Source organism: Hippopotamus amphibius, chromosome 6 (assembly GCF_030028045.1).
Source record: "Hippopotamus amphibius kiboko isolate mHipAmp2 chromosome 6, mHipAmp2.hap2, whole genome shotgun sequence".
NCBI classification, from domain to species: Eukaryota; Metazoa; Chordata; class Mammalia; order Artiodactyla; family Hippopotamidae; genus Hippopotamus; species Hippopotamus amphibius.
The window spans coordinates 82,652,699-82,667,153 of NC_080191.1; the positions used below are offsets into that span (position 1 = coordinate 82,652,699).

The 14,455-nt window shown below is 37.9% G+C and overlaps 1 protein-coding gene across 3 annotated transcripts in view; it reads right to left on the bottom strand.

The window, feature by feature from the left end:
* RIMS1 (regulating synaptic membrane exocytosis 1) overlaps positions 1-14,455 on the bottom strand; it is a 480,485-nt gene that overhangs the window by 371,004 nt on the left and 95,026 nt on the right. The gene's annotated exons all lie outside the window — the stretch shown is intronic.

Below are 14,455 nucleotides of genomic sequence, written 5' to 3' on the forward strand. Positions count from 1 at the left end.
TCATTTGACCTTTGAACCTGAGTGTCTTGTCTCAAGCAAGCATGTAGATTGGATGATCCTGTAAACCCCTTTCAGCTCTAAAATCTGATTTTTCTACTTGATATGATTTTCAGAGTAAAGGAGAAACAGACAGGTTAGCACACCTGTGCGTGAGTTCTGGTGTCTGGAAATAATTACTTAAACTCTGTAAACTCCTCTTATCATGTATTTGTAGTTTCCACTCCATCTGTGACTTCCCTAAATTCCTACAGTACTTTCTTGTCCCTTTTTTGGCATGTAACATATAATATGCTCTACTTTTTACCTGAGTGTTAAACTGTAACTCTGCTACTAAATGGAATATCCTTGAAGGTAGGGAGCAGATCTGAATTCAACTCTGGTTCCTTCATGTAAGTACGTTGTGTACACAGCACATGCTTACGTTTGGTGAGTAAATAAATGCTGAGTAAACTACACTCAACTTTGGGGGTATTTGTTAAAGATATAGCCATTTATATAACCTTAAAAAAATACGAAGGATCTGGGTTTTAGGACATGGTTAAGCAAATGGTAAAATAAATGCACAACGTTAGACACTTTAAAAAACACATTTAGATGATCTGAGTAAATTGACATAAAATGCTGTTAAAAGTTGAATGTTTCTTTAATATAAAAAGACAAGTGACTCACAGAGTCTTAGGCAATTTCAAAAATAAAGTCTGCAATTTAAAGGAAGTCATTTATAAAAATAAAGCAGTTACTATATTCCTTTCAGTGTAGCTTAGAGAATGGAGCTCTAAATAAAAGGAATAGAATTGAGTCGAAGCTGGTAATTTTCACCCTGTAAGAGATTCACTGGTTTTTCTATATTCATTTTAGTTCTTTAAATATTATTTATAATCAACATCTAACATTATACCCAGAAAAATACCTTATAGTATTCTGAGATACACTTTCTTAAATATGACAACACTGTTATTAACTATTTAAAATATGTTTCATGAATATTTCTAAGAATATGGCCTGATATTATTAATAGATGCTATTATTTTAGAATGTTAACATCAAAGTTGGAATAAGCCCAGTCCTTATTGTGCCCTCACTGAGGTCTGCTCCTCCAACAGCACTCAGGCTACTCCAGCCATCCTGGGCCAGAGAATACAGTCCTTCGCATCTGGGAACTTGTGCACGTCTTCCAGGGGACACACAGGTCCCAGTTTCTCACATGCTGCTTCTCATTTGTGGGTCTCTACAGAGGCCATCTCTGACTGCTCTGTTAATGTATCTCCTTCTGTTATCCTCTATGACAGCACCCTACTCATTAAATCCCTAGCTCCTATCGCAATCTCTAATTGTTTGATCTATTTATTTATACCTATTTGCAAACCTATATTGATATGAGTTTATTGGAGTGTCTCCGCAACTAGAATACAAATTCCATGGCAGAAGGGCCCTCATCTGTCCTGTTCACTGTTGTCTTCCTGGACCTAACAAAGGTGGCTGGTCTACAGCAGATGCTCACATATCCCTGTTGAATGAGTGAATCCATCAATGATCACCACCAACTAAGGCTCATATGAGCCTGTGGCTCATAAATGCTTTTTCATTTAGAAAAACCAATTGCAATTACGTGTCAATATTTTGTTTGCAATTGAGTATTCTGATACTACATGATAAAGTAAGCTAAGCATAAAAGGTGTCTCCACCTTAAAAATACTCTTCTTGGAACAAAACAAAGCTTCCATACCGGGAAGGCCATAGGGAATGAAGCCTTGTCCATGCAATGACATGTATGATAAACAAACAGTGCACACCAGTGTTTCCACGGCCCAAACTTGGAGAGGATAAATGTTGTTTCTAGAGTTTACTGACCACAATAGTTACCAAATAGTGAGCTATGTGTTATGCACCGGTCTCTGTACTAGAAAAGCACTACTTTAAACTTCAGTCGTTTTAATGACAAAAGTAATACTTGTTTATTAGGACAATTCAAACAGGAACAGTGTTCAAGTAGGACAGCCTGCCCCTGCTCCAGTCCCACCTGTGTAAAGAACCACTATCAACCTTGGTGTGCAGCCCTGCATACATCTTCCACTGCTTGTACACACCCTGAGGTACGGGGCTTATGCTGAGCTGGTTACAAGCTGGCCAGCCATTTAGCTGCTCAGAGCCAAGACCCCTTTTGCTAGGCTTGTGCCTGTGCTTTACAAGTTGTTTAATGATTGTGTAATTGTTAGAATCGGTTCAGTTTAGGCACAGACATGTGACATTGCTATTGTATTAACAACTGGACTCCACACACAGCACTGTAATTTATTTCGTCATTTTCCTATCAGTGGGTCTTCAAGTTAATCCAGTTTGTTGCATTAAATATCTTTGAAGATATATCCCTATATACAGGCACGGTATTTCTGTCAGAAATATTCCCATAAATGGGATCACCAGGTCAAGACCAGGGTATACACCGTTGTTTCAAAGTTTTTCCTAACAAGCGATTCTGGGATATATGAACTTAGGTCTCATAGAGCCCAAACAGCTTAGATAGGTAAAGCAGAAATTGGATGGAATTTTGAAGAAAGAAATAAAATAAAGATACGGCAGCAGGAGACAACCTGATCTACCCATGTGACAATCAGGGACTCAGAGCCTTGAAAGTAAAGCTGGTGGTATAATTTGAGGGCACTCAGATGTGGGAGGGGGTTACTGCAGGTAGACTAGCCTAGATCTTGATCTCAGCTGGAAACATTTAGGTTTGCCACTCTAGGAAACAAAGGAATTTATAATTATTATGGTAACATTTGCAATAACAAGACAAATGATTAAGCAACCTTTCAGAACTGTAAGGAAAAAACCCTAGCAGTCTGCTGACCCACACGCATTTGAGCCTAAGCATGGTGTTCTTTTCCAGACCATATGGACTCTGGCAGCCCTGGTTTCCTCAGGAACTCCTTGGATAACAGAGCTAGAACAACTCACTGTTCAGATGCAAATGGTTTCGCATCATCTCAAAATTTCTCCTATTATCAAGTTTGAGAAACATCTCAACAGCAAAAGCGCGCTGAGGACACAATCAGTGACACACCACAGGCCATTTCTCATTCCCAGCCCTTTCTCCCGTCACTGGCTGGAGCCAGAGAGCCTGCTGGGCAGTCACCTTTGAGACCCTGCCTGATAGCCCCTCTCCCCTCCTTGTCTGAAGACCTTTGTTTTCAGTCCTAGTAGGTTCTCCTGGAGGGATAATGATATTCTGCAACCCTGGTCCACCAATCGGTCCAACTCAGGGGTGGTCTTCCCACTACACAAAAGGTCAAGCCTCCAATCTCTGCAGTGCTTGGTATCATACAGAAGCCCTTTGGTTTACATAACTTCACGTCTAATATAACAATTGGTCCATCAGAAAAAAATGCAGAGTCAAAGCAGAAGCAAGATAACGCATCATTTCCGCCATACACAAAATCTAACCACTCCATCTTTTTCTTCTGTACTATTTTTACTTCTGCTTGTCTAGTAAATATTAATATACTCTATGGATGTATCATTTACCCTGTTTTTCAAATACTCTGTAGATGATCTCACCTACTCCCAGAGCATCAGTATCACCTCTGAGTCAAGGACTCTGAAATCTTCAGATCTAAATTCTCTCCTGAGTCCCAGACCCAGAATTATGGGTTGAGCATCATTGCTGAGTTGAAAGCACTGTCACCCAGCACTGTCAATGCCTGACGGTAATGGCTATTGTCCATTGATTCCATTGATTGGTATCTCACTTTAATTGTCAGTGCCCATACTGTAGTGGTGCCTAAATGTTTTTCATGTTACCCTTGGCCACAGCACATCAAAGTAAACATGCACCATACGGACCTCCGCAGTTATTCTCGCTCCTCCCAGACTGCTGTACATCGTACATTTCTTCCCCAGCTAACGACATCACCATCAGCTCCACTGCCCAAGCAAGAAACTTCAGAGTCACTGCTACTTTTTCCTTATTTAGCATCTGTATCGAGTGACCACATCTGGCTATTCTCTCTCTAGATTCTCCCCATTGCCAGGCACTGTAAAGTCCTAGGTTCACATGTTGTCATCACTCATCTGGCCTCTTGCCTTGGTCTCCTCTCTGGTTGCTCTTATTCCACCATCTCCAGTTTCTAAACCATTTCTCATCTAAAATCTAAAGTTGTCTTCAGAAGACACAAGCCTTATTATATAATTTCAAATCCCACAAAAATATATGCTAGATAAGGAATAAGTACAGATATCATTTTTAAAAAACCTTCTTATTATGAGCCATTCTCTGTGTTAGACATTATGAACACTGTGAAAAAAAGACCTAACACCACTCAGTGAGGAGGATGAAACACTAAAAAACCTAACTGTAGTAAAATGTAAGACACTCCATTAAAGTTGAATGTTTTTCCCCTGGGTCAGACTATTTTTATTAATAAGAATTGCTAAAGCTTCAGTGAACATAAAACCCTAAACTTATACAAGTTATATTGGAAAATAAAATAAAAAAGAAATTTCTCAATGTCCCTGTAGATGCTATTATAATCTTTTGTGTGTGTGAGTCTGTATGTGTGTGTGTGTAATTTCTTTTCTTTTATTTTTTTAATTTTCTTTTCTAAGCTTTGGAAAAGGTAGTCTTTTTAACAACTGCTTTTATCACCAGGCTAAGTCATGCAGTTACAAAGTAGTTAGATATTTCTGAAAGGTTTTTATTGTTGAAAAAAGAAAAGCTCATTCTTATATAAATAATATCTAGCACCTCATTGGGCCACTACTGTTCAAAAGGCCCTGGCCAAACAACTCCCAAACAAAACACAACCCCAGATCATTTCCAGTCCACTGGTAATGAAGCCGTGTGCAGAAGACCAGGTTTCTAAATGAGCACACAAAGTCAGGGTGAGTCCGGGCCACTGGCTATACTCAGAGCTGCCAGCCAGACTCCAAAGAGGGAGCCCAAGTGCTTTTTCTCTGGGACACTGTACTTGAATTATTGTTCAATTAGTCGACACAATAGCTCTCCAAAAGAGAACAATTAATTAACATGATAAGGAGGTTACTGCATTCTTTGGACCATATGTCATAATTGTGGTTAGAAAATTCCAACAGTCTTAACAAAAATAGCCTCCATCATTTGCAGGTAGGAAGATAACTTAATTCTCTACTGGGCTTTTTATTTTTGCTGGATGACAATAGGCAACTGACAAGCTATAAATGATACTGTTTTATGTTATAAAAACGCTAGTTTTGTTCACTTATGTTTACAGGCATTCACTGCTTGAGTCAAAGTTAGGCTTGTTAAGTGATTAAAAGCAATTTTATTACAGCAGCATGTACTTCTTTTATTCTAAAAGAATAAAATGCAAAAAGTTTTTTGTTTGTAACCTGTAAAGTTATTTTGCTGATGTAAAATACCAATAACTCACTTGAGGACCATGCTATCTCCTGAAAAATGCCATATATCTGCTTCTTAACTGTGTCAAAGCACCTGATGGGTTTGTCCAGAGCTGAAGCAGCAAGTGACTGACTGCTCTTGGTCAACAGGTGCTTTCCGGAGCTAGGTTTTTGTTTTAATTGAAGTGTAGTTGATTTACCATGCTTCTGTTGTATAGCAAAGTGATTCAGTTATATACGTATACATAAGTTTTTTCAGATTATTTTCTCTTATAGATTATTATAAGGTATTGAATATAGTTCTAGGTGTTATATAGTAGGTCCTGTTGTTTATTTTATATTCAGTAGTATGCATATATTAATCCTAAATCCCTAATTTATCCCTCCCCTGCCTTTCCCCTTTGGTAATCATAAGGTGAAACATTAAAAATACCTAATCGTAGTAGTTAGTGTTACCAGATAAAAGATGTCCCATTAATGTTGAATTTTTGATGAACAATGAATAATCTTTTATTGTAAGTACATTCCAAGTATTGCATGGGGCATACTTACAGTAAAAATATTGTTTACCTGAAATTCAAAATTTTATTTTCTAAATCTAGAAACCCTAAGTGCACTAACTCATGATGTATGCTATAGTAAAGTTAGCCAAAAAACAGATCTACTACAAAGGAGAAAAACGAACTCTGTCTGGAGGGCCTGAGAAGTCTTTAGAAAGGAGTGCACCAGTTGAAGTGAAGAGAAGTGGTTAATTGGGTGTCTAATGTGTGTGTATGTGTGTGTGTGTGTGTCCATGCACATACATACGTGTGTCAGACAGCATGAGGGATATTTCAGGTAGAGGAGATAGCATCTACAAAGGCAGGAAAGGGAGATTTGACAGAGTGTGTTTGCAACAAAGAAAAGAGCTGATTTATAAAGTTTGTCAGTTTCCATGGTGTAAATTCTCCCCCCAGGGCAGATTCCAAGCAAACAAATGTGTGTCACTTTGCCATTGAGTTGGTAAAGGATGTACTCCTGCCATATCTCCATCACATAGTATTTCCATCCTGTGGATACAATGGATGTGAGCAACTCAAGAGCACGAAGAGTCACAGGTAGCAACATAATTAGGAATTGTGAATTTTGAGTATTTACTACCTTTGCTTTAATGTAATTTTCCCAATTGAAAATTTATATAATTTAACTTTTAATACTAGCTCTCTTTAAACAACCAGCTTGTGAAATTTTGGAACATGTAACAGGTGGCTCTCATGAGCTAGTGAGGCATCTCTAAGCACAGCCCTGTGTGTTGTGAGCTGCAGGTAAAGTCTCTACTGGTGGAGTATAAGGTGTCCATGTGAAGGAGGATGAGGGCGGGAACGAAGACGAACGGAGCAGGGGAATGCTGGCAGTGTCCATTGTCAGAGATGCCTTTTATACAACCCCATCAAGCTGTATATGGACAGATAGGTGATAGAAACAGAAAGATGATGATGATGATGGTGATGATATTGATAGATGATAGTTAGATATGGATAGATAGATGATAGATAGATGATAAATAGATAGATAGATGATAGATAGATAGATAGATGATAGATAGATATAGATAGACAGACAGACAGAATACTGAAGGTTTACGACCTCAACTTACAGGACTCAACTTGCAGAGTGTCCTACACACCCCTGTGCAATGAAATAAAAGGAGGACGGGAGTCAGTGGTCTGAATAGTAACTCCATCCTTTACTCGCAGGCAGCTTCAGCATCAGTTTTCTCAAAGCACAAAAGTTGAAAATAATGCCTTCCTCCAAGGAGAGAGAAAATAAATGGAGCTCTAATGTGGCAAGGGCTCTGTAAACCAAAAATTGCCAGAAGAAAGTCCAAGTTACTATCACTGTGGATCCCACGTATCTTTCCAAGTGAATATACATTTGCTGCTTCTGTATAAGGTAGAGACACACCCTTCTTTCTTACAGTGTGGCTGCAGCGGTATAGCTTTTCTTTCTTTTTCCCTTCTTATTCTCTCAAAGATCATCCTCTTATTGCTTGGAGTCCTCCTGGGCATGTTTGAAACCTTTACCTCTCATTTTTCCATCTGGGTCTCCCTCTATGTCATCCAAGAATTACTTAGAGTTTCAGAGTAGAGAGATGTTTCTCAAGCCTTTTGTCTTCTCAATCTCAGATGTAAACACAATGCAGAAATCAGATTATAAACAGTCTCCTTATTTCTAGTATATTCTGGTGACAGCTGTTAAAATGATCAACAATAGAAACATAATAAATCAATGAATAAGTAAAAAAATAACATATTTTATGAGTTTTGGCATGTTGCTGAAAGTATGCAGAAACATGTGAGCAAGAAAAACATAACAGAAATGAATAAAGATAAGGAAAGCCAGGAAATCCAGACAGGATTTTATGCTGAACTTGATAGGCAACAGCAAACCAAAATACATTTTTGAAATCAGAAAGTAATATGATGAAAGTGGGATTTAGGAAAGAATATCTTAAAAGCGTACATAGGATGTTTTGCTATGTAAATAGTGGCTTCATATTGGTACTTTAAATTGATATACAATCTACTGCCCCCAAATTTTGTTGAGTTCATAAAATATAAAATTTGTGCAGTAAAAATATAAATCAGTTCATTTGGCCCAAATCTGAACATTCAAAATAGAGTCTAGGAAGAAAATACGAAGTACCTAGCAAGTAGCCATTTTTCTTGTATATTTTGCAACTTCACTCGTCTGGTAACCATATCCAAAACATTGTTTACTTGTAACTGAGTATTTTTTGAGCTAGCCTTACAATTTGCAGAGTAATCAAAATAAAAATCACAGTTCCTATGCCGATGTTGAAAGAAAAAATCAAGTTCATGTCAATAACAACAAAATTTATTTTGTCCTGTTAATACAATACGGAGCCTTTCCCTGTATAATATAACCCCCAAATTTCATATTTTAATGTCAGATTAGGTACTGAAACCAGTAGGGGTAAAGGCTAGGGCGAAGACAGGCATCGAGAGCATCTTCAGTGAGGAGGGAATAATGCAATTTTGTGAAATATCTGAATGGGAGAAGGCCTCGTGGGAGGAGAGCGAGCCAGGCACTGGGTGGGGCAGGAGTTGGGCTTATTCACAGGGCAGCTGCTCTGTCCAAAGCTGGGTGGGATGGTGTAGATTGGAGAAAGGATAAGAGACAGAAAGGTCAAGTAGGTTTCCAAGTCCACGTAAAAGAGAAGGAGAGCCTGGAATCAGAGGATGGAGGTGAGGATGGAAAGAAGGAGAAAATGTGAGAGCCGATTCAGAACAGGAGCTGACGGGACCTAGTAACAGACCACACCAGGGATCCTAAGGTAGGGGGATTGAAAATGACTGGGGGTTCCTGTCCAGATGACTTGGAGGATGGCAAGAAGAGAAGAGGGAAGGTGGAGAAGGATGCTCATGTAAGGTGGGGGAGACAATGTGGAAGGAGATGTGGAGCTCGGTTTTGTTTTACTCAAACCAAATAATATGGTATTTGAGTGCCCTTATGTGTAAGGTGCTGTGTTGGCTGCTGCAGAGAGTACATGAGATCCCCATTAACCATAATTGCAAAGAAAAATCTAAATTTAATCTACACATAGAGAGATATACACACACAAACACACAATTAAATATAACGCAAAGTCACAATTTTTTCAAGTGTGAAATTTTCTCATAAATATGGCCCAAAACTATCCCCTGAGCTCTCATAGTAAATTACACTGCAAAGGACCACCTCAAGTATTTTAACGCTCTTAATGCTTCAAAGGATAACAGATGGTGGAAATAGTTCTCTAGCATCGCATGGAAAGGCAGAGCTAGAAAAATCAAAGGAAGAAATGAAAGAGATTTTCATCCTCCTCCCCAATTCTCCATATGTATCCTCTAATTTTTCATGTTTATCAGCTCAGTTTACTGTTCACAATAAGGGGGAGAATGGGATTATTTTGGAATCATTTGTCAATTGAAACCCACTATTCAAATCAAACCAAATCATAGTTCAAATGAAAAGAAAGCAACTTATATCAAGTTGCAATGGTATAGCACAGTATTACACATCAGAGTAGACCAAGGACTTTCATAAAATACAAATTCCACCTTCAAGAAGTGAACACTGCAGGTGGGGAGACAAAATAAAAAAAAAAATTATAAAAGTTAATGAAGAATTTTTTTGAAAATCAACTAAGGCAACCCAAGAAAACATGTCCCAAGGCAGCACAGAATTTATCAACAAATGACTGGTGTACTTTTAAAATACTGCAGAAGCTCATCTTTAATTTAATTTCAACCTTCCTTTCTGCAAGCAAAACAAATGAGTCCGCTTACTTCATCTATGAGGAAACTTAGGTGCAAAAACTCAGGAGAGCAATTCTGTTCATTTTTCTAGATCTATCAAATTTTATAACCTCCATCAATTTGGGGTGAATGCCACGCAAAATGTGACTTACTAACTGATTATATATATATATACATATATATATCTATATATATATATATATATATATATATATATATTATGCCCACCACACTCCCAACTAGTGTGAATTCTCTGAATCAGGAACACTGACATCACAGCAAAGGAAACCATCAACAAAAGGAAAAGACAATTTATGTAATGGGAGAAAATATTTGCAAATGATGAGACCGACACAGAGATAATATCCAAAACATATGAACAGCTAATACAACTCAATATCAAACAAACAACTCAATTAAAAATGGGCAGAAGAACTGAATAGACATTTCTCTAAAGAAGGCATATAGATGACCAACAGGCACATGAAAAGATGCTCAACATCACTAATTATTAGAGAAATGCAAATCAAAACTACAATGAGGTATCACCTCACACCAGTAAGAATTACCATCATTAAAATGTCTACAAATAACAAATGCTGGAGATGGTGTGGAGAAAAGGGAGCCCTCCTACACTGGTGGGAATGTAAACTGGTGCAGCCACTATGAAGAACACTATGGAGGTTCCTCAAAAAACTAAAAATAGAACTACCATATGATGCAGCAATTCTACTCCTGGGTATATATCTTGGAAAAACAAAAACTTTAATTCAAAAAGATATATGCACCCCAATGTTCACAGCAGCACTATTTATAGTAGCCAAAACATGGAAACAACCTAAGTCTCCATCAACAGATGAATGGATAAAGAAAATGTGGTACATGTATACAATGGAATATTACTCAGCCATGAGAAAGAATGCAATAGTGCCATTTGCAGCAATGTGGGTGGTCCTAGAGAATATTATGCTTAGTGAAATGTCAGAAAAGAAAGATTTACTATTTGATATCACTTATATGTGAAATCTAAAAAATAATACAAATGAATGTATATACAAAACAAACACAGACTCACAGACATAGAAAACAAATGTATGGTTGCCAAAGGAGGGGGACAAATTAGGAGTTTGGGATTAACATATACAAACTGCTCTACATAAAATAGATAAGCAGCAAGGATATATTGTACAGCACAGGGAATTACACCCAATATCTTGCAATAACCTATAATGGAAAAGAATTGTAAAAAAACCTGAATCACTATGCCATACACCTGAAACTAACACAATATTGTACATGAACTATGCTTCAGTTTTAAAAAAAGGACACTATGGCATTCTTGTCTTCTAACCTCCTAGAGCACAGCCCACAATTGAGCAGGAAAGGGGCCATCAAAGGATTTTCATGTGCATCCTGAAATGAATTACCAGCTGTGCCTGCCTCTGAGCAAGCCTGGAGCTTGGGCTCTGGCATCCAACTGCCTGGCTTCAAATCCTGCTTCCCTCTCAGTGGGTGTAGGTGTACAAGTAAGTCATTTACATCTCTGCACTTCAGTTTCCTCTTTATGAAATGAAGATAATCATAGAACTTTATAAAATTTTGCAAGGGTTAAGTGCACATGAAGCGCCTAAGACAGAAGACTATACGATTGCAGTTATTGTTACCCCAGTGGATAGAGAACCAGCCAAGAGCTAAAAGTAGACTTTCTTCTGCCCTAACCTTATGCATAACTTAGGTTGATGAGAGGTTCTGAAAATTACATGTGTATTTTTTCCTTTCTGATGCTACCATATAAAATAGTTCTCTCTATTGTGCCAGAGAGACTTCTTTCCAATGGATCTCCCTAAGTCATTAGAAAAAAAGTGCTTATTTTAGGGAATGCAATTCCCTAGAGCTACATGCCTTTTCCATTCCCTTGGTTTTTCATTAACTTTCCTAAGGAACTCCCAGGCTCAAGTTCTTAGACATTTTTTGAGTCTTTCCTCTCCCTGTTCCACCAAAGCTGCTGCATTTTCCTTCCAGATGCCTCTCTCTCTCTCTCATCCATTTCTTCTTAACCGCGATCATGGTCCTTACTATTATTAACTATGTCTGGTCTATTTTAATCATCTACTAATTGGTCTCCTTCTCTCCAGGAATGCCCTATTGTCATCCATCATGCATACTTCTGAAAAATTCATTATGCTGAAACTTTCCTTTCGACTGGGTAGCTCCACAGTCAGATATTTTCATGTCTTCCTTCAGAGTAAAACCATGTTCCTGATCCAGGATTGTAAGGATGTTTGTAAATTGGCCCAGACTTCCTTTACAGGTTTATATCCCCAACTCCTTTGCCAAACATGCTTCTTGAACCTAATTATATAGTCAATGCCCCCTTTGCCTGACTGCTTCATTCACACTCTGAACTGTTACCCAAGTCATTTTCTTGGTCTGAGATGTGCTAAACTCTCCTTTCTATCTAATTACTACTCATTGTTGATGGAAAGCTAAAGTACTTCCTTTCCCCCTGTAGCTTTTCCTGATGCCACATCACGTTAGCTACAATTATATGTATACACACACACACACACACACACACATATATATATATATATATCCCCCTTTTGAAAAAATTCCATACACATTTTAAGTATTTCACTTGATTTTTGTAGGGTATCTTTTATACTACATAGCTGCCAACTTATCCATCCACCTGTCCATCCATCCATCCATCCATCCATCCATCCATCCATCCACTCATCCATCCATCTATCCATCTGTCCATCCGTCCATCCCTCCCTCATCTCCTACAATTAAATTATAAACTACTTGAGGGCAGATCCTATTACCTGACTATTTTGGGATGCTTCCTCCCTCATCCTCTAATTTAGTACTGTATTTAGAACATAGCTTGGGCTCAATAAACATTTTTTAAAGAATTACAGAAAACTATCAGATAGCATGTAATTAAATATTAGTATAAATAAGATAAAATGCTAAGTATTACTGATTCTAAAAATTTTTCCTCACTTCCCGTTTTGAGTTAGGATCCTCTGTGCTCTCATGGCAATCTGTAAGCCTTTTCAAAGTCTTATCCTCATACTTCTTTGAAATTATTTGTCTACCTGTCTGTCAGCCTAACAAAGTTATATCTTCTTAATAGCTGTATGAGTCTCTCATATTTGTTGAATAAATGAGTAAAATGAATGAATTAATGTCAAAATACATGCTATGTATTTGGGTCATCTGAACTGATGAAAATCTTATTTAACATTACCCAGAGTTAAATAAGATTTAAAAGGTTTGCTTCAGCCTGTCATGTTCTGAATTTGTCTACCAATGACCTCAATTATAGGTCACTAGTGATGCTACCTGAAATCATTAAAGATAGCTAGACACATTCACCAGGTTTAATATTTGTTACATGAATAATCAATGAGTGTATTTATTTATTTACCCAAATCATTTTCCCTAAATAAACACTCATTTGTTGTGCAGATTGCCAAGTTCTAGGCATAATCTTTTCCTTTTATTTAATACCTTCCTTCTAATACCAGCAGAAGTAGCCACAGGTACAAATTCTCCTTTGGCTGTAAGCTCCCTGTTTTTGCACAACGACCATCTATTTTCTTGGCACAGGCAGACCGTTCTCATCCCAGACAAAAGTCTCTGTAGAAGAGCAGAGGAAATAGCAGTGATTCACAAAGTAACCAGGCTGGCCCCTGAGGCACAGAGACCTTCTAATAATAATATTGCCAGTATTTATTTCCTCTCTACATGAATTTTAGAAGAGAGGTATAATTCAGTGATATTCACATTAATTTTAATTTATGAAATGATCACTCATCCTAGCTAATGCTCATTTTTACTGAGCATCTCAGTGGTACATACCAGTGGTTTTCAATCCAGAGCATACATCAGGGTAACTTGGGTAAAGGACCCAAATATACATTTCCTGGCCTCCCTACTCATGCACAGCAGGGAGCATTGGATACATGATGGGGTGGTGTGTATGGTTTTTAAAAGTCCCCAGATGCCTTCTCTCAATAAGAAACAGTAATAGATAAGAAAAGACACAGTATATGTTTTGACAGGATTAGCCTATATAATACATTTTCCAAATCATGTCAACATGGGCACACTGTAAGGACTTAGTGACTATTTGTTAAATGGATAAAGTAGTGAATAACGTAGAGGTTATTGACTTCTACTTTCATAGAAGAATATTTATATAGTACTTTATACACCACTCTCTTATGTACTTTATCTCATTTCATCCTCAAAAACTCCCAATGAGATAACTAGGAACAATTTTCTTCATATTTCCAGATGAGAAAACTAAGGATTTAGGAAGTTAAAACAAGTGGGCCAATGTCATCCAGCAAATGAGTAGCAGAGCAAGGACTAAAAATACACAGAATTTACTCATTATTCCTCGAAGAACAGTGAAATTCTTCTCCTTGGTAGTAATGCGGATTACATGCCTATTTTGAATCCATCCTCTACTATGAACCCAGATAGCCTGAATTCTAGACTTAGACACGCCCCTTCCCTGCTAAATCATGCAGGGCAAGCCACTTGCCAGGTCTGTGAGGTGTCTGCCATGTGCAGGTCAAGTCCACGCACCCTACGGGCTTGGTTGTTGCCCACATCACGTGGCTCCACATAAAGCTGGCATTACTGGGGCTTGTACAACCTTGGTTTCCTCAGGACATCTTTTAAAAATAATTCTTTGCTCTTATGGACAAATATCACTTAGCCCAAGAAAGTGGAAGGGAGGAAGATCCACTGAGCTGGCAGCC